This window comes from Aotus nancymaae, unplaced genomic scaffold, assembly GCF_030222135.1.
Source record: "Aotus nancymaae isolate 86718 unplaced genomic scaffold, 86718_ANA_hifiasm-v0.15.2.pri h1tg000046l, whole genome shotgun sequence".
Taxonomy (NCBI): Eukaryota; Metazoa; Chordata; class Mammalia; order Primates; family Aotidae; genus Aotus; species Aotus nancymaae.
In genome coordinates this window covers 14,556,437-14,583,158 of record NW_026988460.1, presented here as the reverse complement: position 1 = coordinate 14,583,158, position 26,722 = coordinate 14,556,437, and the positions used below count along the sequence as shown (strand labels likewise).

The window sequence follows — 26,722 nt, the reverse complement described above, 5'->3', positions numbered from 1 at the left end:
TACAATTTGCTCTTCTGCTGCTTCAAAGAAGATAAGATGGATCTTAAAAGAAAAGATTTGCTGGAGCCTTCATCACTCTATTCTTAGCAGAGTTCTGGCTCTCAGGAAGAGCAGTGTGTGTGTGCCTGCATGCACACACATGCACACACATGCTTTGAGTTAATAACTGTATTAAAAAGTAGAATAAAAATCTGGGGTAAAATATGATTATCTTAAGCCACATCTTTTGGAATTCATAGATAACCTCAATTCAATTTACTATGCATAGGGCTGAAATTAACTGCAGGTAATTTGTTCATCTAAACTCATTTGTTCACAAGAGAACCATTCCCTGGGGGAGCTTTTAGCAGCTTTCTCCCACCTACGCCAAAGGCAGCAGCCCAGCCTAACTCTTACAACTCAGGTGATTCCAATCAGTCAGAAACCAATCTAGAAACTTACACACGACCTTCTGTACAAGGTGTGGCTGGTGTTTTTTAAACAAGATGCCACTTCACTGTGGCCTGGTGCTCCAGGTTACTTTCATGGGCAGCAACAGAATCAAGATTCCTGTGTATAAATGTTTTCATTCAACAACTTCTTTATTCCCACACATGATAAATGACCGTCAGATAGCTTGGGCATAGTCTCAGGAGCCACTGACTGCTTGCTGAGGCCAGCATGGTGTACACAGAGCTGACAGTGGCTGCCAGCAAAGTGCAATGATGTGTTCCAGTACCACGTTTTAAGAGACACTTTGACAAGCATCAGAAGGCAAGCTGCCTGGATGGTGGAGAGATGGGGACCGTGGCAAAGGAAGAAGAAACAACAAACATGAGAGACTTGAGCACTGTCTTTAAGACTTGATGATTTGCCACAAGAGAGGGAATCCAGAAAGCGTAATTAAAACCAATGAATGGAGGCTAATTTATTCTGCCAGCATTTATTTAGTGCCTGCAATGTAACAGGACAGTGCTAAAAGCAAAGAACTCAATGGTAAGCTTTGCAAGAGGTAGGCTAATATCAAAGAAACAGAATTTTGTGCATAAGGAAGCAGATGGCAGTAGATATTTTGAAGAGATTGGATGTTTCAGGGATATTGACATCTGCCATGTAAGTGGCCAAAGAGAAGTTTGATGAGGAGAGTTATCAATATGAGCAGGAAAGGCTTGTAGCTGCTCAAACTGCCACTAATGCTATCATCAGCCTGCCTTTGTACACAACTTTCACCTTAATTATTTTTCCTATCTAGTCTTCTATTTTATTTTTATAGCCATATAAAATTGACGGGAATTAAAATTATTTCAAAGTGTTTCAATCAGTGGTCACTAATTCCAAATCTACAGAAGCCATCCAAGTTAAGTAAGTGAGTAAAGCAGTAGAATGTGGGGTGACAATAGGGAGTGATGGTAGGTATTTTATTTTTATATGGCTATTGCCAAATAAAAATAAAGTTTTAACACTGTGCAGTCCAACACTAGACCAAACTAATACCATCAAACAGTAACTGTTGGCTTGAGGAATCTAACTGGAAAATTCTGATTTAAATTGATCATGTGATGTCATTTCCTGAGATTTCAGAGAGGTTTAATAAAATAGTCATATTTTTATATGGCTACAAAAATGATCATATAAAAATAGATAGGGGAAAATATTAAGGTAAAGGAAGTGTACAAAGGAAGTGTTGGCATATTTTTCATACCTTTTCACAGGTAAGAAACTAAGCTTTAGTATTGGTATTAGTCTGTTCTCACACTGCTAATACAGACAGACCCAAGACTGGGTAATTTATAAAGGAAAGAGGTTTAATTGACTCCAGTTCAGCATGGCTGGGGAGGCCTCACAAACATGGCAGAAGGCAAAGGAGAAGTAAGGGCACATCTTACATGGTGGCTGGCAAGAGACTGTATGCAGGGGAACTGCCCTTTATAAAACCATCAGATCTCGTGAGACTTATTTACTATCACAAGAATAGCACAGGAAAAACTTAACCCCATGATTCAATTACCTTCCAGGGAGTCTCTCCCATGACACATGGAGATTATGGGAGCTACAATTCAAAATGAGATTTGGGTGGAAACGCAGCCAAAACATATCAGTGTTAGAATGGTTTTAGAGGATCATGCCCCCCAAGGAACCATTTTTAAAAAACCACTCACTGTCATCCAAATTCAGAAAAGATCTTAGACATCATCATATCTCCACCAAACTGAGGGCTCTCCTTCATGGGACACCTGACAGGTGTCACAGGGAATTCCAAAAGGGAAACACCACCGGTGGTCTAGGGAGACCTCCCAGGGCACTCATGGAAAACCCAAACCCTTTCTCTTCCTACCACCCACTCTATCTCTTACTATTCTTCTCCTTGAGATAGGTGTTTTTGCTCCTTTTGAAAATGGCCAGGCACAGTGACTCATGCCTGTAATCCCAGCACTTTGGGAGGCTAAGCCAGGTAGATCACCTACCAGGAGTTTGAGACCAGCCTAGCCAACGTGGTGAAACCCTGTCTCTACTAAAAAATACAAAATTAGCCAGGCATGGTGATTTGTGCCTGTAATCCCAGTTACTCAGAAGACTGAGGCAGGAGAATTGCTTGAACCCGGGAGGCAGCAGTTGCAGTGAGCCGAGATCATGCCACTGCACTCCAGCCCAGGTGATAGAGACCCTGCCCCACCCCCACCACGCCAAAAAAAGAGCCAATTTGTTTCTGCCTTAGGACCTTTGCCCATACTGTCCCCTCTACCTGGAACACACCTGCCCTGATCTTCAGGTGGATGGACCCCTCTAATCATCCACTCAGTCCTATTACCCTGCTTAATTTTGGTTATGCTACTCATCAGAGATGCAATGTTACTTTATGTATCTATGTATCAGTTGTGTATGTTCATTTCTGGGAGCAGAGGTGTCCTGGGAGCAGAGACCTTATTAGCCTTGTTCATCACCACATCTGGGGGCCAAAGTGGTATCTAGCACATGGCAGGCACTTGAACTCCTACTGATTGTTGAACAAACACAATACTGAAAAACTGTGTAATAAACTGTTAATAGTGGGGAAAAAAAACTTCTTTGAGATTTTTTTGTGTGTATGTGCGACCTGCAATCAATGCACAAAACCAGACTTGGTTGAAGACAGAGCTAATTTTCTTAGTGCTGATACATCTCCACTTGCAAGGTGAACAGACCACAGAAGCTACATTGAAATCTCCCCTTGCTGAGATGAATTCTCACTCTCTACTTACGGATGGAGTCTATAGTTTTCAGTTACCAAAAGTGTCACCACAAGTAATAGTCACTTAAATTCCTTGGCTTTGTAGAAGTTGAAACCCAAGTCAGCTAAACCAGAAACACCTTCACTGATCCGGTTATGTTCCATAGAAACTGGAAGAGTTCCCAGCAGAGGCTTCCTAACTCCGAGCAATTATCTTAAGGTCTGATTAGCATTTTAAATGTCACCTGTATAAATTAAAACTGTTTACATCTCACAATGTCATTATTTTGTGATTCACAGTTTCACCTCAGCTAGCCAAAACCCGCTTCTTGGAAAATCCCATTCAAAATGCTCTCTGTTGGATTAGGCCTAGCACAATCTCCCTCTTGGTTCAAAAATCTAGCTTCCCTTTGTCTTCTTCACTTTGGTAATCTCAGTTTCTTTCCTTGGAACAGTTCATGTATTTGAGGTATCAAACTTGGCAGGGAGACTATTTGAAAACAATTATTTTGGTTATTTAACTTACTCAACACAATCTACAGCTGGCTTAAAGAAAACAAATGGAGATTTCGGAATATAGTTCTACATCAATCGAGCATCACTCATCACCATCTATCTTGTTGGTCTCTGAGCTACTTTCCCAGGTATTGAGAATGGGATAATGATTTCTGGAGGTCACCTCTACTCCTGGTCATCTTTTACAAAAAGCAATACAGTCAGGTGCTGCAAAACAACATTACGGTCAACAGTGGACTGCATGTACAACAGTGGTCTCGTAAGATTATAATACCCTATTTTTACTCTACAGTTTCCCTGGTTAGCTATATTTAGATACACACATAATTAACCATTGTGTTACGGTGGCCTACAGTATTCAGTACAATAGCATGCCATACAGATTTGCAGCCTAGGAGCAATAGGCTATACCAGACAGCCTAGGTGTGTAAAAGGCTGCACCACTGGGTTTGTGTAAGTACATTTCATGATGCTCACACAGTGACGAAATTCCCTAATGACACATTTCTCAGTACATATCCGACCATCAAGTGATGCATGATTATATTTAAAAATAACTTCTTTTTTCGCATACTTTATGCCACCAGCATTTGACTAATTTACCTTATTTTGCTCCAGAATTAGAGTGCAGAGGCATTTTATGCTTCTCCAGTCAAAGGCACCTGGGTGTAAAAGAAAGCACCTAGGCTATGAAGTCACCTGGGTAGCAATTTCCATCTTTGCTCCTCTACTTACAGCTGTAGGACCTGAAGCAAGTCCCTGTACCTCTGTTTGCCTCAGCTCTCTCATGCCCAGTGTCTCGCAGGGAATCATCACGGAACAAAGTAGAGACCCTGCCCTCAGTCCAGCTGGAGCTCAGACCTACACAGGAGACACTTGAGGGTCAGCTACAAATATGCCACCCGGTGATCTTTCTAAACTTCCAGCAGCCACAGCGATCTTTCTAAATTTCCCATCGGATTGTGTCACTTCCCTGCTCATAACCTTTCAAAGCAGAGGTTGGCAAGCCTTTTCTTAAAGGGCAAGATAGCAAATATTTTTGGTATTGTAGGCCATAACTTCAACACAACCATTCAAGTCCACCCTTGTAGCATGAAAATAGCCCCCGGCTGTGTGGAAACAAACGGGCTTGGCTGTGTTCCTGTAAGACAGTCCACCCCTCCAGCCCCATCCCTCACCCATCCACCCCTCCTCCACCATGCTTCAGCCACACAGGCCCTTGCTTTCAGTTTCTGGAATATTCTAACCCTGCTCCCCCTCACCGTGGGGACTTTGCCTTAGCCATTCCCCTTGCGTGGGCAGTTCTGCTTCCAGATCAGCACACGTCTGGCTCCCTCCTGACAACCGTCTCTCAGCTTAATATTAATTCAAGGGGTTTCCATGACCACCAATCAGCCAGCCACAGTGAAACAGACCTCCCTGCTTTATTTTCCCACAGTATTTATCACTCTCTGATAAGTGGTACTATGGAGTCGGTTCCCACAATAACAGTTTGGGATGCAGACTGCTGATATTTTCTCAGTCTTATGTAAACTTAAGCTAACTTAATTTTTGTTTTCTGTTAATTGTGGTAAAGTTCACATAATATAAAACTTGCCACCTTAACCATTTTTAAGTATACAGTTCGGTGGCATTAAGCATATTCACACTGTTGTGCAACCAGCACTACCCTTCACCTCCAGAGCTCTCCATCTTGCAAAACGGAGACTCTGTGCCTGCAAAGCAGTAACTCTCATTCCTCCCTCTACACCTCCAAGCACTGGCAACACCTTATCAATTTTTAACATTAACTCTCACCATGCAAAATCAGATTTTAAAAGTCAATTTCTTCTAACCAACGTTCCTACCAAATTTCCACCCCTGAGCCCATTTGATGTAGAGATTCTGGAACCACCACTGCTATTGCATATTTTATCTACTTGTTATCTTTTTTCTCTGTGTAATGTAAGCTCCATGCAAACAGGAACCTTTTTTCCTCCCTGGACAGCAAACACCTGGCACAGGCTAACACAGAGCGGGTGCTCTGCAAATGTTAATTAAGTAAACAAATAAGCGAATAAATGACTGTGCTGTTGGTTGGGTTAGACTTTGAGCTGCCTCCCAGCAGCTTTGGGTAAGTAAAGAAGAGAAAGAACTTCAGCTCATGGCAACAGCAGAAAGCAGGAGCTCCCTGGAGGCCTGGGTAGTGTCTAAATTGTATCAGCAGCAACAAGTACTACTAATAGCAGATAAAGAAAGAAAGGAAGTAGAGAGGAGAAGAAGGGGACAGGCGGGTAGGAATTCAGGTAGAAGAGAGAATGAGAATGTAATTTCCACAAAGAATATGCAGTTGGGAGTCTTGGAAAGAAAAGACTAAGAAACTAGGGAGTTAGATTGTTAAAGATCTAGTACTATAGGTCATGTGAACCTCCTGGCTCTTGACCAGGAAAAGTAATGATGCCAGGGGGTGTGTAAGGAAAATGATGTGTTGCACCCCTTGCAAAAACTTTATTTCAAAACATCAGCCAACTGGAGTTAACATTTCCATGGCAGAAGCCTCATCATAATGAATCTTCACAAACAGTGGAGGTGATATGGTCTGGCGCCGTGTCTCTACCCAAATCTCATCTCAAACTGTAATTCCCACGTTTCAAGGGAGGGACCTGGAGGGGCATGATTGGATCATGGGGACAGTTTGCCCCATGCTGTTCCCATGAGAGTAAGGGAATTCTCCCAAGATCGGATGGTTTCATAAGTGTTTGGCAGTTCCTCCTTCCCACTATCTCTGTCCAGCCACCTCATGAAGAAGATGCCTGCTTCCCCTTCACGTTCCACCATGATTTTATGTTTCCTGAGGCCTCCTCAGCTATGCGGAACTGTGAGTCAATTAAACCTCTCTCCTCTATACAATACCCAGTCTCGGGAAGTTCTTTACAGCAGCGTGAAAATGAAGTATACAGGAGGGGAACAAAAAGTACCTGCACCAGGATATCCAGTGTGACTGCTCAAGAAGAAGGAACAGAAAGAATGTCCCATGGAGCCAGCAACTGGTTCAGTCCCCTTGTGATCTCCGCTCTTGTCTCCAGCCAATGTTTCTGTGACCCTTGACTCTGACCAGGTAGAGGAGATACTGAGCCACAGTGGGTGGGGATCGGGGGAGACTGTATATTTTCCTGCCCAGGAGCAATCATTCATGAAGGATGTGACTCACCAACCAGCTTTGATCGTGATTTTGTGCATCATGCCCCCAGGAATCCTGACTCATTCACTGAGCCATAAGGAGATTGTTTTAAAGTGGTTGAAATCTCACAGCAAGTTTATACAAACAGAAGTGGGTTAGGCGTGGGACTTGCTGATGTAAATTGGACTTACTCATTGATTTACATAGTGTTCTCTCATAATGGATCCTATATGTAATTTTACCCAGAAGTGTTTGTTGTTCCTGCTGAGGTTAATAAGCCTTTGTTGAAAACTTACTGTGTGTAGCTGATCCTGTTAGGCGATTGGGTTGGATAACTATACACAGATGCTCTAAGTTCTTGAGGAATTCACAATCCAGTGGGGAAAAGTCAACTCAGTTCAGTCAGGATTTATTAGAAAGATGGCATTGGAAGGGAATGTGGAAACAAACTAGTCCCATCTACTCATTTTGCAAATTAGAAATTGATCGGCTAAGGTTAAACGACGGAAACTGACATATAATTAGATGAGCTGACACCCAGGGAAGGGGATCTTTGAAGCCTGATTGTCATTGAGCTATATACTAGGGAAGGAGGGGTGGGATGAAACAAAAGACCCTGCTGTCACTGAGCCTGAAGAACTTTTAAAGAGACGGCACTCATGCAGTAGAGTGTTAACACAACATATGAATGATATAGGTGATGCCTGCAGAGTTCAGAGGAGAGAGCAGGAATGGTCAGGATGGACCTTTTGAAGGAGATGCTGCTTGGGCTGGGCTTTGAAGGAAAGGGAGGATTTGAGAAAAACGAGTGAAGCAAAACAGCAGAGACAGCAGGGGTGAAGCTGTAGAGTCTGAAACAGGCAGGGCAAAAGCAAACAGCAGAGCTCGAGCACACTCACCTGCAGAACAGCATTGTAAATGGGCACCAAAAGTCTCACCTCTGAGCAATTCTGGACCTCTCTGTGTACTGGTAAATGCATCATAGCCGGCTCCTGGGGAGGGGAAGAGCCCTGATGCATAGCTTCTGTCCATTTTCATGGTGCAAATACTCCCTCTGCAGCTGACCTCAAGGATGGCTGAGATTAACAATAGGCTCACAGATTTCCTGAAAATGTAACTATCAGTTCTTAGAAGCGGTGTTCCAAGTGACTTTAAAACACCATTACCTGAGACCCTCTCTGTTTACAAGAATGTTTCTCTCCTGGTATGTTTATAATAGCTGTCCTTTGTTGAGCATTTATGGGTCAGGGTCTGTGCTAATGTTTGACATGCATTATGTCCTTAATTCCTTAGAAGAACTCTATGGGGGTCTTGTTATCCTTAGCAATTAATATTGCCATTTTGTAGATGGGAAAACTGATATTTAAAGAGAGATCAGAAAGCCAAATCCTTCTCTCTCTAAAACACATCCTCTTTTTGTTTGTTTGTTTTATTTTAAATTCTGGAATACATGGTACAGAACATGCAGGTTTATTAAATAGGTAAACGTGTGCCATGGCGGTTTGCTGCACCTATCAACCCATCACCTAGGTATTAAGCGCCACATACATTAGCTCTTTATCCTGATGCTCTCCCTCTACAGCTGTCCCTGATAGGCCCCAGTGTGTGTTGTTCCCTTCCCTGTGTCCACATGTTCTTATTGTTCAGCTCGCACCTGTAAGTGAGAACATGCAGTGTTTGGTTTTTCTGTTCCCATGTTAGTTTGCTGAGATAATGGCTTCCAGCTCCATCCATGTCCCTGCAAAGCACATATTTCTTTTTATGCTGTACAGTATTCTATGGTGTTTATGTACCACATTTTCTTTATCCAGTCTTTCATCGATGGGCATTTGGGTTGATTCCATGTCTTTGCTATTGTGAATAGTGCTGCAATGAACATACATGTGCATGTGTCTTTATAAGAGACATACATTTAGGTCTTTACATGACCTAAATTCCTGGTTTAAGATTTTACATCAGCCACATAATTTATATTCCTTTGGGATATACCTAGTCGTGGGATTGCTGGGTCAAACAGTATTTCTGGTTCTAGATCTCCGTAAAACTCATTCTCTTGAATTTTTACTATACTCTTTCTCTTCCTCTGGCCACTGTTCATATTATTCTCATCATTATTATTCTTGTGATGCTCCTTTAATCTTCAGAACTCTTTAGACCCTGTGCTTTAAACACAAACCACAGACATGACATGCAGTGGACTACTGTCCACATTCAAATATGAAAGGCAGTAAGGGTGGTCACTTAAACTTACAAGTATACTTTTAATAAAAGGTTAAGAAAGTAAGTATGTATGTATATATGTATATTTCTTATAGAGAAAGTGACTAGATAAAATGTGACTAGATAAAATGAAAAGTCAGTCTTCTGGCATTTCTTAAATTTTAGATCCCACGATGCTTTGAGGGAGGAGTTGGTAGAAACACCTGACTGCTGAATTTTTTCCTCCTGACTCTCCAAGTTATTCTAAGACAGTATCTTTGGTCAAGTTCCCAGGAAGCAGACCCTAAGATGAGGATTCCTATGCAGGGGATTTTTTGAGGGAGCTGTATGAGTTAGCTCGGGCTACCATAACAAAATACCACAGGCAGGATGGCTTCAACAGAAATTTATTTCTCACCGTTCTGGAGGCTGGAAGTCATAGATCAAGGTATGAGTAGGTCAGATGTCTTCCGAGGCTCTGTCCTTTGCTTGCAGATGGCTGCCTTCTTGTTGTATCCTCACATGGCCATTTCTCTGTGCACGTGCACCCCTGGTGTCTCTTTGTGTATCCAAATTTCTTCTTTTCATAAGCCAGTCAGCTTGGGTTAGGGCCCACCCTAATGGCCTTATTTTAACTAAGTCCCCTCTTCAAAGGCCCTACCTCCAAATACAGATGCATTCTGAGGTTCTGGGATTGAGATGAATTTAGGGAGTAGGAGAGACACAATTCAGTCCACAACAGGAGTGCTCTCAGGAGAAGCCTGGAAGAAAGTAAGGGGAACAGGAGAAGGCAACAGAAAAGTTGTGGTTTCAGCTACAGTCTAGCTTCAGTCTGATCCCATGGGAAGCTCTGGAATATGATGGCATCAGAGAACACACCTGAATGCAAGAGAACTGGGCTTCTCCTGGTCTTTTACATGTAGCTGTGGGACCATAAGCTCCCAGGCATTTCCTACTGAGGCTGTTCTTGCAAATCAAGGGGAATTCTTTAGACAAGGATCTAGCAAAGAGCTGTGAGCAGCCAGCCCTGCCAGCAGCTGGGAGATAAATGCACCAGCTGGGTAAATGGGATCTGGTCAGGGCTCCAACAATGTCTATTTCAGACAGGTAACCGAACTAACCTTCTAACCAAAAGAACTTCACTTTTGCCTAACCAACCAAGCACAGTAATTTTTCAATATGTTTTCCTGCATGGGAAACCTTACAACCTAAATTCCTGGTTTAAGATTTTACATCAGCCACAGACTCAAATATTTTGGGTAAAACTGCTGTGAACACTGATAAAGCCACAGAATTTCTTATGTGAGATTGAAATCCACATTTTACTTTACGACTCTAAAGCTCTTCTAGGGCAAGGACTGTGTCTTATTCATTTGCAGGTCCTTAGAAACTAAGACAGTGCTTGGCTCACAGCAGGTGCTTGATAAATGTGCTGATCAATTAGATGCTTAAGAAACCCTCAAGTAAGGTAAGCACCTTGTCCCATTTTGCCCATGACTTTTCCAGTTTAAAAAACAAAAGTCTCACATCGTAGGCATCCCCTCAGTCCCAAGCAAACTAGGACAATTGGGCACCCTATGACTTGAGTCTTTCTCTGTGCTTTTGCATCATTGCTACGTTCATGACAATCCAATCAGTCACTCCTTCATATTTCCTAAATGTCTCCCAAGTGTTACACTCATTGGCTGGGCACGGTGGATTATGCCTGTAATCCCAGCACTTTGGGAGGCCAGGACAGGCAGATCACTTGAGGCCAGGAGTTCTAGAGCAGCCTGGCCAACATGGAGAAACTCCATCTCTACCGAAAATACAAAAAAAGAAAAAATTAGCTGGGCATAATAGTGCCTGCCAGTAATCTCAGCTACTCAGGAGGCTAATGCATGAGAATCGCTTGAACCCAGGAGGTGGAGGTTGCAATGAGCCGAGATCATCCCACTGCACTCCAGCCTGGTTGACAGAGTGAGACTCTGTCTGAAAAAAATAAATAAAAATAAGAGTCACACTCACAGAATTTCTTCAAAAAGATGCATGTAAGTGTTCCTGCTGCAGCAATTTGGATCATTTTTACTTTTCGTGTCTCTAATAGAAACACCACCCACTCCCCACAAAACTTTGATGTAGGAAATATGAGCCTGCAGGTCTTCCTCTCTTTCTTCCTTCTCAACCCCTAGGATAGCCAGTGCTCTTGAGTGAATCTCTGGGTGCCTTCCAGGACCTTGCTGCAGGCTTGAAAAAGAAGTCTGAATACTTGTAAGGATTCAGACATTTTTCTTCTTCATCTTCTATATCAACATGTATCTGTCCCACATCATATTCTCCAGCTAGATAGTGATGACTCTGTCCTCAAAATAACAATGATTTCATCTAGTTGGAACAATAAACACCTAAGCACTGGGGCATTTTTTTGTCTGCTCTTAGACCTCTATCTGTGCTCTACTAGCCAGGACTCTCGGAGTGGCTAACAATGTAAACACGGTGCAGACAAGCTTAAGGAATGCACAAAACGAAAGGAACGGGAGGTGGAGGTTATTGGTTTGCATAAACAAAAAGTCAGCTCAAGGCATCCACACACGCAGCCAGTGCTCTTTCTCTCCCGCCCAGTTCTGCTCTCCTTGGTGTTATTGCCTTTCAGTTTCAGACAAATTCTCTTCATGGGATGAGAAGCCTGTCTCCAGCAGGGCCAGGATATCATCGTCCTTGACACACACAGACACAGGACTAAACATCTCCCCCTTTAAAAATCCATACTCAACTCTCTCCCAGAGACTCGGGTTGTGCTGGTAGGTCATAGGGGCATGTGTCCACCCTGAACCAGTCATTCTGCCTGAAGAGAGCGGGACCTTCTGGTAGTTGGGCTGGGTCACTTGTCTCCTCTGTGGCTGATGAAAGTGTAACTGAGCCTTTATTATAAAAATCATAAGGGGATTTTTTGTGGAGTGTTTTTTTTTTTTTTTTTTTGGCCTTCTTTGTTTTCTTCCAGGCACACTGGCTTGCTCATAGTCATTTCTGTAGAGGGGAGTCACTAGTAATTGATTACCTTCATATCCTCCCCACAGGGCTGTCTGAAAGATTCATGAACTTGTTTTTCTTTTAGAGAACAATGATCCCTAGGTCATGCAGACCTCCTTGAGAGCATCCAGAAGTTTGATTGGGCTGAGGGATGCAAACAGTTTTGATCATCAAGGGAACCTAACCTCCTGCCTTACTCATAAAAGCCCCTGGTTGTGTTCAAAGGCAGATCAGATTTGAGAGTTCATCTCTCCCACCTTCTTTGGCTTTGGTCAAATCAAATAAATCTTTCTCTGTTCCTAAGCACTGATGTGTTGGTATTTGGCTTACTGTGCATCAAGTATGCAAAACTGAATTTTGAGGTTCTACAACAAAAGGAAGACGAAAAGAGAGGAAGATCTAGGTGAGGGGCTGACAAAAACTGAAGTTATGAAAACCCACCCATCTGGTCCTATACTTTCGCCACCTGCAAGGCTTTTCTTCATAGCCATCCTTAACCCATCATAACATTATCTGGCTAAAGCCCTATAGCCTTATTTAGAATCTGCTTGAAGAAAGGGATAAAAATATGCTATTAAATAATAATAATAACTGCCTTTAAGGAATGAAATGTCAAAGTACGCTTGCTTAGGTATCATGCTGCAAACGTAAGGTGAGAGATGCTTTCTAAAAGGGGGAGATTTTGCTGAAGCAGGCTAGGAAAGTTTACAGGTGTTTTGGCAAAGTTTCCCCTAGTTGAAGCCAGAAAGACCTGCCTGCACCCAGCTGCGTTCTCCATTCATTCAAACTGCTGGTAGCAACTTCACCCTCTAATTGCCTGTAGTTAGTCATTATGTCTCAGCTGCAAGACTTGGGAATGCCAAGAAGCCAGCACACCCAGAGGTCTTTTGTGTTTTAAATACTTGGACCAAAATTTATTTTCCAAAGCAAAGTTACCATTTAGACATATGTGAGCCAACGGACTCTGGCTGGAAACATTTCAGGCAAACCAACTTTGAAATCCCTGAAGTTCACAGAAGAAACTCAGAGTAGCAGCATACATAGAAATGAGATCTTACAATCCTCTGCGCTTATTCTTCTGCATGGCACAGACTACAAAATTAGTTAGCCAAATCAGTTAGGAGAATTCAATTCAATTCTATGAACATTAATTGAGCTCTGTTTCAGTGAGAATGCTTTCAGCTGCAAATAACAGCTGAAAGAGCCAATTAAAGTTGGCTTTAAATAATAGGGATTAATTACTTCACATAACAAGAAGTTGGAGAGAGGCAGGTCCAGAAATTGGTTAATCTCGAAGCTAGATAATGCCAAGAATATTGGTTGGCTCTTTTGCGATTCCCCTGAAGAGATCATCGTGATTTCAAGATGGCTGCCACAGCTTCAAACGTAACATCTTCACACAACAACATCCCAAAGTAGGAAGGAAGGTGGGATTTCTCCATGCCCATCTGTTTCTCTAGAATGAAAAGTCTTTGTCACAATTCCTTTCAACAGACATTCTCTTGCTTCTCTTTGGAGAGAATTAGATCACACAGACATTCCTAAATCAATAATCCAGAATAGAGGAATGTGATAGTCATAAAGGCTGTAGACCAATCATGATTCATTTCCTAGATCCGGGCCCACCTTTCTTGAACATGTTGTCTCCTAAACAACTTTAGGGACCTGTTGGTAAGGAAGAAAAGGTGCAGCAGTGCCTACTAAGCAAGCCACAGTGTCTTTCCACTAGCATCTACCTCTGTGCTCTGCACTGAACATACGAAGATGAACAAATCACAGCCACTATTATAAAGGAGCACCCACACAACAATTTATATTAATTGCTTCCCCTGCTTAATTACAAAATGGATTGGAAGTGTAAAGAACTTTGCCAGCTTGTATGTTCTAAAAATGACTACAAAAGAACCTTTCATCTCATATGCTCTTCTCACGTATGACTTTAACATTCTGCCCAGTGAAAGATGGGGTCTGTATTCCCTCCCTTTGAGTCAGCAAGGGCTGGTGCTTACGGCTAAGATGATATTATGTGACTTATAAGACTGGATCTTAAAAGTTGCATTGACTTAAAAGTCGTATTGATTTTGAAGATCTAGCCTTAGAAGTCACTTGTACACTCTTTGAACACTTCTTTGTGGAACCCAGCCACCATGCTAGGAGGAAGCCCAAAGTTCCCACGGACAGCCCAGCACCAAGTTGCCGGCCATGTAAGCCATCCTTCAGCCCTGGTCAAGCCATTGTAGCTGGTGCCCTGTGGAGGAGACAGGGACTGCCCTGACCAAACCACAATTTTTCAGCAAAATAAATGATTATTGTTTGTATAAGCCAAAGTTTAGGGGTAGTTTATTAGATAGCAACAGATAACTGAAATCAAGCTAACATTAGAATTAAGTTTTCAAAATGGCATAAATCAGTTACTATCAGAGCAAAAAAAAAAAGGAAGATATAAATGTTTCCTGGAGAGAAGAGAAAGGGCAATTATAGAGGAAGGGGCTTTAGGCCTTGGTCTCAGAAGATGAATGAAGTCCAGAAGATGGACAACAGAAGTGTAAGCAAGTGGACACACATGGTGTTTTGAGAAAATGTGAAGTACATGGTGGATGTCTGTGGGCTTTGCCTCCTGTGGTAGACCTTACTGTTGATCACCAAGATTTCTGATTCTCCTTTCTGTCCAGACACACCTTCTTGAAGTTAGGTATGGCCTGTGACTTGCTTTGGCCAGTTAATTATCATAGGAAGTGTCATGAGTCTCTTCTGGTGAAATATTTAGGAGACTGTACACAATTTCCCCATTCTGTTGACTTCAATCTTGAGGCCTCCTGCTGAGATAGTGCTATCATAAGATGGTGGAGTTTCTGTCATCCTGATTCCCTGAGTGTAACCTAGTTTTCTTCAAAAACAAAAAAAATGTGCTGCCCTTAACTGGTTTTGTTTTGTTCTTTTTTGTTTTGTTTTGTTTTGAGGCAGGGTCTTGCTATGCTGCCAGGCTGGAGTGCAGTGGCTATCACAGGTGTGATTACAGCACACTACAGCCTCAAACTCATGGCCTTGAGCAATCTTCCCACCAGCTGCCTTAACCCAGTTTTGAGGCCCTGGCCACAAGCCAGAGAGTTCCCTTCTAGGACAGTCAATTAAATACATACCCCAACCACTTGTCATATAAGGCTCTCATGCTTCAGGCCACTATACACATACCCGAATTGCCTCAGGGCAAATTACTCTACAACCAAGGACGGCCTCTAAACTCTGGAGCCACTGAAATCATTCAAATTAGTCACTCCTACATCTGCATGCCCTGCTTACCTTCTCCTTCCCACAGAAACCACAATAGTGCCCACAATTCCCTCCTCTTCCTCTGCGTCATGACTAACGAAGGTGCATCCCCCAAATGGTGTTTCATGGGGTGCTGTGTTCTCCCAGGGAGCTGTATTTCTTCTCTTGATCTGCATCTGGTCTCACCAAACCTCACCCATGGCAATATGGTTAAAACAGTGAGTTACTATGACAAGTCCTGCTAACCTGCATTGGGCATGTCGCTAGTACAGTTAGTACAACTTTACTCCTTTAAACCATTGGGTTCATGAGGTTGCTGGTTACTGTAGTGTCATCTAGCCCACCCTGACTGAGTACTGCCCAAGTCTCATCTTCCCAATTCCCTTCTCAATTTTCTTTAAGAAATCATTTCTCTCTGACTCATGTGGTTCCAATGTGTTGATTCCACTCTCTTGCTCCAGGATAAAACATGTCACCCAAGCCCAGAAAATCAGCATAATTTATCTGTCTTTAAAAAGTCTCCAAAATCCAACCACTTATTTCCACCTTCACTATCCTGGCCCATGCCAACATCATTTCATCACTGGATGACTATACCTGCCTCTTATCTGGCTTCCTCAGTCTCTTCTACAGTCTATTTTCAACATAATAATCAGAGGGGTTACTATGAAATCACTTTTGAAACATAATTCACTTCATGTTACTCCTGCTCAAAACTCTCCTAGACCACCCATCTTACTCCAGAAAAGTCAGTCATTACAGTAGTCAGCAAAGTCCTATCTGATTGGCTCCTTGTTACTCCTCTATCCTCTCCTTCTATTTCTTTCTCTCAGCTCACTTTATTTCAGTCACATTGGCTTATTCTGTTTGTGCTGCTGTAACAAAATATGAGACTGAGTAATTGATAAGCAACAGAAAGTTGTTGCTCACAGTTCTCAAGGCCGGGAAGTCCAAGATCAAGGTGCCGGCATGTTTGGTGTCTGGTGAAGGCCCATTCCCCATTATGGCACCTTCTAGGTGTCTTCACAAGGCAGAAGGTAAAAGGGCAAAAAGGGTCTGAGCTAGTTCCCTCCTGCCCTTTTAGAAGGCACTAATTCATGAGGGCAGAGCCTTCCTTAGTCACTCTGCAAAAGGCCCCACCTCTTAATCCCACCACAATGGGAATTAAGTTTCAACTTATGAATTTGGGGTGGAAGGGGGACATTTAGACCCTAGCACTGGCCTCCTTGCTTTTCACAAATATTTCAGGTTAGCCCCTGTCTCAGGCCTTGGTACTAGCCATCCTCTCTACCTGCAGCACTCTTCCCCCATATATGATTCACTCCTTCATCTCCTTCCAATCTTCGTTCGGATGTCACTTTCTTGGGGAAGCCTTCTGCAACACTCAACAGAAAACTCCAATCCGTGACACCCAGTGTACCCTATCCTTCCTTCTTCCTTATTGTTGATCATAGCACCATCTGCAATGCCATATGTTTTACTCATCTGGCTTCACTAGAATATAAACTGCATGAGAGCAGGGACTTTTACCTGTTGTATTCACTACTGTATTCCCAGGGTTGGGAAGAGTGTCCAGCACAGAATAACTGTCATAAATATTTTTGGAATGAATGATAGACTAAATGAATGAATTCCATCTCTTTAAGCACAGTTATTCATTCAAGAATAGGCATATGACCCAAACCAGACCAAGACTTCTTAATTTCAGAGACTTTGGTTGGCATTACTGGAAATTTGTGACAGAGACTGACAGCTAGTAATCAACACATTCATGAGCTCCTGCCCGTGGTGTGAAATTGTTGCTAGAAAGCAGTTACTCAGTCTGGGGCTATGTTTTCCAGCCCTTCCCGTGTTCACATTGGGTCATGTGGCTGATTCTCACTAAAGAGAGGTGAGAGAAGGCGCAGAGTAAACACTCTTTAAAAAACCATTGCAGTTTCTTCATGCTTTCCTTCCCTATTTACTAAGTAAACTCTGAGCCCTAAAGGATGGTGGGCCCTGAATCACTCCATGGAGAAAATCCACTGACTAACAAGGAACACCTGCATCCAGATGTCATAGGGAAAAATATAAGCTCTTTTTGCTAATCACAAAGACAATTAATTTTAAGAGGTTGAATCTTACAGCAGCTAGCATTATGCCAACTAATTCAAACTGGCTGCTGAAAAGTACAGAAGCCTACTTCCATCAGTTCATTGAACTCATTCTCCATACAGTTTTGTTCCCTTGCTGGTGAGGAGTTGTGTTCCTTTGGAGGAGAAGAGGCATTCTGTTTTTTGGAATTTTCAGCCTTTCTGCACTGTTTTTTCCTCATCTTTGTGGATTAATCTACCTTTGGTCTTTGATGCTGGTGAGCTTCAAATGGAGTTTCTGCATGGACAGCCTTTTGGTTGATGTTGATGCTATTCCTTTCTGTTTGTTAGTTTTCCTTCTAGCAGTCAGGGCCCTCTGCTGCAGGTCTGCTGGAGTCTGCTGGGGGTCCACTCCAGCCCCTATTTGCCTGTATCACCAGTGGAGGCTGCAGAACAGCAAAGATTGCCTGTTCCTTCCTCTGAAAGCTTTGTCCCAGAGGGGCACCTGAAGCTCTACTGTTTGAGGTGTCTGTCTCTAGGTGTAAGCGTGGATATCCAGGGCTGCTGAGATAGGGAGATGAGAGGTTCTGCCTGGGAAGAACCTCCCTGAACTCACTGCTCACAGAGGAAAGCAGATGTGAAGAAACACCAGATTCACAATGACATCATTCCAGCTCCTGGATGAAGTTCATTCTACCAGTGAACTCTTTCCATTATCTGAACCAATAAATAATCCTTTTTCACTCAAGCCAATGTGAGGTGAGTTTTCTGTTACTCATAACAGCAAGTCCTGACTGACAGCAAGTAGGTGGAGAAAGGTGGAAAAAGAAGATCCAAATGGCGTTTAAGACAAGATCACGGTAGACCTTGACCACCTAAGGACTTTGGAACTTGTAAGCCATTGGCTTTTGTAAGAAAGGCACCAGATGAGGATCTGAGAATCCGAAACATCTTATTATAGAACCCCAGCAACAGCCAATGCTCTTTTCCGAAGGTGTGATCCACATCACAACTCAAATTTTTTTCTTGCCTACTGGAAGCAATCTGTTCTCACTCCATATGCCCTTCTGGACCTATCCTGCACTTCTACAATTTTCCTCTATGATAGGAACATTTTAAACTTTAAAAGACAGAAAGAAAATTGGGGTTCAATTTTCTCCAAGCAATGGGGATCTTGAGCACTTTCAATGGTGTCGCTGAACACCAAGTACTCTTCCATCAGTCACTAATGCTTCAGGTCTATTACCTGAGTGACAGCTGTTGTGGAACAGAGTATTCCAACCCACTTGGGATTGGTTTTAAAGCCATTTAAATTCCTAGAATGTTAAAACTGAAGGAAGCTTTCCTCCTGTGTGATGTTGTTGATGTTTCTTAACCTCTCTGTGCTTTAATGTCCACATCAATATAGTGAATAATAAACAGATTCCTGTAAAAATATGTGATATGCTACATGTAATGCACTTAGAAATGTGTCTTTTATATAATAATCAACCTATCAACGTTAGCTATAACTTTTTCATTATAATTTATTTTTATAATTATCCTTTCATTATTATTTATCTCTTCATTATTATTATTGATTAATTGAGTGCATACTGTATACCTGGCTTTGGTTCTGAAACAGATGATGTTTCAGATGATACCAGGAATATAGCAGTAAACAGATAGTAACTTTCCTTGCCTTCATGAAAGTTACAGTCTAATAAAGGAAATGGGCAAGAAAATAATTATGCAGCTAGATACTAAGTTACAACAGGAATAAATGCTACCATGAGCATACACCAAAGTGTATGACAGACACTGTCAAGCCCTGAGTGGCCTGCTCATGTTCCCCTAGTCCATCTAGAATCAGATTCTGTTGAACTTCCTCATACTTATTTTGAAACAGTGTTGTTTTTTCTTAGAATCACACATAGTAGTTAAAGTGGGGATTGGCATAATCTTTTTCAGAGCTTAAGACCTCCTAAAGATTTTAACAAAGCAGAGAAAGAGTTTTTTTTAATAAGGGCTAATCCAAATTATGTTACTATAATAACAATTTCTTGAAATACCTGGTTTCTTAACGGACACTCAGAAATCTTAAGAAACAAACATAGATTATTCTAGGGTTACATTAAAATGGAAGCTTGACACCCTTATCAGCAAGCAGGTAGACACAGGGAAAAATGCAAGATGAGTACCCGCTTATGCCCTGAGAAGTCTGGTGCACATTAGTTCACGGGAAGGACTGCAAAAGTAGAACAGATAAGGGAACTAGGTAAAGGCAAAAACTTTTCCCTGAAAGTTACTTGACATTTTATAGTCTTAGACACAAGGTGAGCAACACTCATTATCTCTTTATTTCCTATGGGACAATCCAGTTCAGTTAATTATCATTAAGGCTTAACTAGAAATTCAGTACATTATGCAAATGTTCCATTTATATACTGTCATGTCAAGCCAATACTGAAATGTAGCTATAGTTAAAAGGTGTAGATGAAACCCTGGTTCTCTTCCAGGGATGTTTCAAAAGCAATGAATGACACTCCCTAGCCCAAGCACAATAGAATAAATCTCATATAGTTATGATCATGTTACCAGAATGGCAAGAGACTGATTGTCAGTCCTCTTTTTTCTAAAGAAATTGAGGTGTAATTACTAGTTACTTCCGAAGAGCAGCATGACTTTTGTGTCACTTACCAGGAACAAATATGTAAGATAAGACACATCATCCAGTCTCAATGCAGGACAGAGAAATAGGAGCCTCCCAGAAGAGGAGCTGGGCCAGAGTACAGGTAGAAACTCTAAAAAGCAAGCCATATTTTAGAAATGGAAGGAAATAGAGATGTCGTCCACCCTGGTGCAAGCCCACATACCCTAGACTACAGTGATTCACTGTGCATCAGGTAGGCCAGGTCTTTGCTAGCTCGGTTCCCACTGCCTACAATGCCCTTCCATTATTTCCCCTTGTGAACACCAAACTGATGGCTGTGGGAACCCAGATGAGTCATTCAACCTCTAATGGAGGTGATTATAGTAACTACTTAACTGGCTTAATGGGAGGAGTAAATCCAATATTGCATTTAAGTATCTACCACATTGCCTAGAGCATAATAAATTCTCAGTCAATGTTTATATTCATAATAATGAAAATAATTAAAATATATCAAGAGCTTACCATGTGCCAGGCACACTGTTCATAGGGCTTTACATTATTGCTTTATTTAATACTTACAACACCTCTATTAGCTAGGCACCACTATGTAAATGACGAAACTAAGGTACAGAGAGGTGAATTAACCTGCCCAAGGTCACACAGCTAGTAAATGATGGAACTGGGATCTCTGACTTAAAGAATCGGGAATATGTAAGAATGGTGATCAACAGCAATTGGCAGATGAACCAGTGCTGAGAGCGGCTTACAACTGAAAGAAGAGAAAGATTAAAAAAAAAAAAAAACAGCACAGTATACCATAGCGTCCTAAATCAACAAGATGAGATAGAAATGGGGTGGCCAGAGGCCTGCACTTGCACTCAGAAAGTCTCCTGTGAAAATATAATGTTTCTGCTCTCCCTCGGATCTTTATTTTAACTGTGTAGCTGTATACTTGAGTTCTGTTCTAGGCTGACAGTCGCTTTTAGAAATAGAAAAGGTATAAATTAAAAATAAATGCCTACATACATATTGGATGAGAACCACCTGGTTTAATAGCAGCTTACAAGAAATGAATTTAAAGGTTTTAGCTGACTGTAAGTTTATTTTGAATCAGCAGTGTGAGGAGGCATTCAGAAAAAAGACTTTGATCTTGAAGACATATCAAAAGAAGCTAAGTGTCCTAAACAAGGGAGGTGAAAGTCCTTCTTTACTTTCACCCAACCTCAGGTGTTTGGTTCTGAAGACAACATCTGAGGAAGGATGCTGGCCAACTGACGTGTGTTTCAAAGAAGGCGACATTGATGGGAAAGGTACTTAAATCCCTGTCACATGAGGATGGGCTACACTTAGAGAACGGGAGAGTTAGAGGAAATAGGATCTAGAGAAAGAATAGAATAAGTAGTAGGTTTTCTCTGCAAGGCCCCAGGGGACAGAGCCTAGAGCTAGAAGCTAAAGGAAAAATGATTCCAGATCAATATGAAGAAAAATTGTCTAACAAAAACAAAATGAGCTAAGTGTGAAGGACCAGACACTGGAAACCAGGTTACAAATGGTCACGAATGGTTAGGGCAGCTACAACTCCTTACCACGACCTGACCTACGTGTCAGGTCCTTACTTGCCTCTCCAGAACCCGTGTTTTGCCAGGTTCTTCCTTGTCTCTGCATCCCACCCTTCTGCCCTTTTTCAGTCTTTCATATACAAACTGATTTGTCCCATTGCAGGCCATTTGCTCATGATTTCCCTCCACCTAGAATGTTTTTCCATTCCCTCATCACCTTGTTTATTCTTCCTCCTTCTTCAGATCACCTATTAAGAGTCACGTCCTCTAGGCTGGGTGCAGTGACTGACGTCTGTAATCTTAGCATTTTGGGAGGCCGAGGTGGGCAGATCACTTGAGGTCAGAAGTTCGAGACCAGCCTGGGCAACATGGTGAAACTCCATCTCCACTACAAATACAAAATTAGCTGGGTGTGGTGGCATGTGCCTGTAATCTCAGCTACTCAGGAGGCTGAGGCAGGAGAATCACTTGGACCTGGGAGGCGGAGGTTTCAGTGAGCTGAGATCATGGCATTGCACTCTAGCCTGGGTGAACAGAGCAAGACTCTGTCTCAAAAACAAACAAATGAAAGTTGCTTCCTCTAAGGATTTCTCTGATACCCCAGATTAAGCTCATTCCCATTTGGGGTCTCTCAGAGACCTCTTTATCTTACTATTAGAGTTTTGTGTTTTTATGTCACTTTTAGTGTTTATTATACACACAGACACGCACACACAAACACATGTAAACTCCATGAAAACAGCCATCTCGTAGAGGTCACTGCTGTGCTCCCGGATCGTTGTACTTAGTATGTTTTCAATATATATTTCTGTTAAAGGTATGGACAGGCAGGTAGGTGGATAGATAAATGGAAAGATGGATGAGGTGTATATACGAAGTTCCTGTACATATGTGAGAATGGATTACACAAAATTTTATAAAAAATTTTTCATCTGGCGTGCACCTGTAGTCCCAGCTACTCGGGAGGCTGAGGCAGGAGAATTGCTTGAACCCGGGAGGCAGAGGTTGCAGTGAGCGGAGATTGTGACACTGCATTCCAGCCTGGTGCCTGGCAACAGAGCAAGACTCGTCTCAAAAAAAAAAAAAAATTCATCAAAGTATATCCAACACACGAAGAAGTACACGAACAGATTAAATAAATGTTCATGGCCTTTCCAATTCTAATTATATGTGTCACTGCCGTTTTGTTGTTCTTGCCTCAATCCACTATTTCAAGATATCTGGAAACTTAGTGTCCCCAAAGGTATTCATATTTTTCCTTGACTTCTCACTTGAATCCCACCAAAATTGTACTCCACTGCTTCCTGGAGCCACCTTTATAACTGCCACTGATATTTGAAGTTCTTAAAGCAGAAAGATAGTGTTTTAACCCCTAGACTTCACACTGCCAAGGAGTCACGTTGCTTTCCATGCAAAAGGACGAAGGCCTTTCTCCTTGCTTTAGGGTACATGCTGTCCAAGGGTTCCAAAGAGGAATGCTCACAGCTGAGAGTATTACAGAATTTAATGGAATAACTCCATCGAGCCAGAGCTCCCAGGACACACATCCCCATATACACAAAAACAAAACCACTGAGAGGTTGGTCTTAGAAGCTGATTCAAGCATCAAAACCAAGAACTGCATGCCAACTGACTTCCCAACAATCAAAGCCATGTCGTCATACCTGGAACCCTCTTTCTTCAAGATCACTGTTATTCCAGTAAGCTCCTTGATCCTTCCAGAAAATACACCTTTGTAGGGGGCTGCCCCCTGCCAGTTCATCCAGAAGGTCCATAATGCCCTTGCCTGAGCAGTGGTGAAGCTGAGGGGTCATCTGGAACTCCCTGCTACAGAAGCATCTCTACCTGCCCAGCTTTGAAACACCGAGCCAAAGAATGCCTGACATGGACTCAGCTGCAGGCACCATATAAAATGAAATGATACTTAAGAAGTCCTACCATCTCACAAATCAATCTCGCCTCCTCCACTGTCTATTCTTCACCAACCCTAAGTGGCAGTGCCTGCTTTTTGAATCTGGAGGCAGAAGGCAAGGTGAGGTCCTGTCCTGGGCCTGTTTGTCCCAGGTCCATGCTGTCCCTTCCCTGTTCTGTTCTGTATCCCAGCGGGACTGCAGGCTGCGCTCCCCAGGCTGCCACTGCAGCCTGCTTCTTGCTGGGTTTGGCCAATGTGCAGTCCTGGTAAGAGATTGAAAGGCAGGAAGGGAGAGAAGCTGGGGTATTTTTTCCAGGCATCTCCGCCAGCAACTGCATTTCCTTCATGCTGCTAGTTCCGTCTAGACTTACTTAGGCGACTCCAGTTCCCCCAGGCTTGAATTGTACTTTCTCCTCCCTTTGTCCCTCCAGCCTTGGGATGGTAAAGGCTTCCTACTACTTTCATCTCTGGTTGCCTCATTGTCCCTTACTTGGCATCTCAGCCATTTTTTTTTTTTTTTTTTTTTTTTTTTTTTTGAGACAGATTCTTGCTCTGCAGCCCAGGCTGGAACACAGTGGTATAATCTCAGCTCACTGTAGCCTCCACATTCCGAGTTCAAGCAATTCTCATGCCCCAGCCTCTCAAGTAGCTGGGATTACAGGTGCCTGCCACTATGCTAGGCTAATTTCTATATTTTTAGTAGAGACGGGGTTTTGCCATGTTGGCCAGACTGCTCTTGAACTCCTGGCCTCAAGTGATCTGCCTGCCTTGGCCTCCCAAAGTGTTGGGATTACAGGAGTGAGCCACTGCACCTGGCCTGCATCTCAGCCTTTTTATTGCTTATGTATCCCATTGTCTCCATGAAAGACTTTCCATGTTAAATATTCAAGTAATTTTTGTTTCCTGGCTAAACCATGACTAGTATGAATACCTAAGGGAAGAAATCATCACTCTTTACCCCATGATTGCATAGGTAGTTCATAATAATGAGCTTTGATAACTTTATATTCATCTCTGATTCAATATATGGAATGTACAGCTTGAATAGTAAACAGTCTTGGTCCCTGGCAGTTTTCAGTTAGGGGATAAGCTATGCATTTAGGGGGGTTATTTTAGCCAGTTTTAAAACGAAGACACTAAGATGCTTCATTTTTAAATTTCTTTGCCTCCCCTGATGCAAACTTAATCTTGAGAAATGCTGTAAGCATCTCCTCACTTGTTTCTCTGCTCCTACTCTTGACTTCTCAATAATCTGTCTTCAACACAGCAGTCCAAATGATGCTTTTAAAAATGCACATTGGCCAGACACAGTGGCTTACGCCTGTAGTCCCAGCACTTTGGGAGGCTAAGGCAAGCAGATTGCTTGAGCTCAGGAGTTCAACACCAGCCTGGGCAACATAGTGAGACCCTGTGTTTTCAAAAAAAATTAAAAATTAGCCAGACATGATGGTGCATGGCTGTAGTCTCAGCTACTTGGGAGGCTGAGGCAGGAGGATCAGTTGAGCCTGGGAGTTCAAAGCTGCAGTAAGCCATGATTACACCACTGCACTCCAGCCTCCAGCAAGACCCTGTCACAAACAAACAACAACAAAAACCACATTGGATCATGTCACTCCCCTGCTTAAAGCTTTCTAATGGCTTCCCATTGCATTTGGAATAAAATCCAAACAGCGGAGTCACTCATGTAGAAGTCAGAGTGGAAGCAGGTGTGAGAGGGTCCAGCAGAAGGAAACATAGCTGCCAAAGCGTTTGAGTCCATCGGCAAGTTTGGCCTGGCCTTAGCTGTTGCAAGAGGCGTGGTGAACTCTGCTTTATGTAAGCGGATGCTGGACTCAGAGCTGTCATCTTTGACTGATTCCTTGGAGTACAGGACATTGTGGTAGGGGAAGGGACTCACTTTCTCATCCTATGGGTACAGAAACCAATTATCCTTAACTACCATTCTCGCCCATGTAATGTGCCAGTCATCACTGGTAGCAAACATTTACAGAATGTCAACATCACACTGTGTATCCTCTTCCGGCCCGTTGCTAGCCAGCTCCCTCACATCTTCACCAGCATTGGAGAGGACTATGATGAGCATGTGCTGCCGTCCATCATGACCGAGATCCTCAAGTCATTGGTGGCTCTCTTTGATGCTGGAGAACTGATCACCCAGAGAGAGCCGGTCTCCAGGCAGGTGAATGACGACCTTACATAGCGAGCAGCCACCTTTGGGCTCATCCTGGACGACATACTCTTGACACATCTGACCTTCGGGAAGGAGTTCACTGAAGCGGTGGAAGCAGTGGCTCAGCAGGAAGAAGGGAGGGCCAGATTTGTGGTGGAAAAGGCTGAGCAGCAGAAAAAGGCAGCTATCACCTCTGCTGAGGGCAACTCCTTGGCAGCTGAGCTGATTGCCAACTCACTGGCCACTGCAGGGGACGGCCTGATCGAGCTACACAAGCTGGAAACTGCAGAGGATATAGCATACCAGCTCTCACGCCCTCAGAACATCGCCTACCTGTCAGTGAGGCAGTCCGTGCTCCTCCAGCTGCCCCAGGGAGAGCCCACCCTGCCTGCACCTCCGCAAGACAACTAGGCCACAGCCCCGATGATTCTTGACACCGCCTTTCTTCTGCTCCCTCCCCAGAAATCACTGTGAAATTTCATGATTGGCTTAAAGTGAAGGAAATAAAGGTAAAATCACTTCAGATCTCTAATTAGTCTATCAAATGAAATGCTTTCATTCTTCTCACACCCATCTACTTTTTTATCCACCTCCCTACCAAAAATTGCCAAGTACCTATGCAAACTGGCTTTAGGTCCCAATTTGGGGCCTGCTTGATCTCCAGCCTGGGCACCAGCATTTGGCAGCACGCAGGCAGGGCAGTGTGTGATGGACTGGGGAGCACAGGTATCCTCCTGGGTCCACACGTGGCCTTCATCCCGTCGCTGATGGAAGATTTGCGGATGAGGCCACGTGGCTGAACTGAGAAGGCAGGCCTCCATCTTCCCAGTGGTTCCTGCACAGATGCTGCTGAAGAGAGGTGCCGGGGCGGGGCAGAGAGGAAGCGGTCTGTCTCTTACCATAAGGCTGATTCTCTTTAACTATGCGACCAGTGGAAGCAGGTGTGTGTGAACTGGGCACAGATGGAGGAATCTGCCCCTGTTTAGGTGGGTGGGCCTGATTGTTGCCCCTCCAGTGTCCTATAACTTGGATG

General features: G+C 43.0%; 1 pseudogene; it reads left to right on the top strand.

Moving 5' to 3' along the window:
• The first annotated feature begins 4,795 nt into the window (after positions 1–4,795).
• LOC105730752 (prohibitin 1-like) lies at positions 4,796–26,100 on the top strand (annotated as a pseudogene).
• Positions 26,101–26,722: the final 622 nt, after the last annotated feature.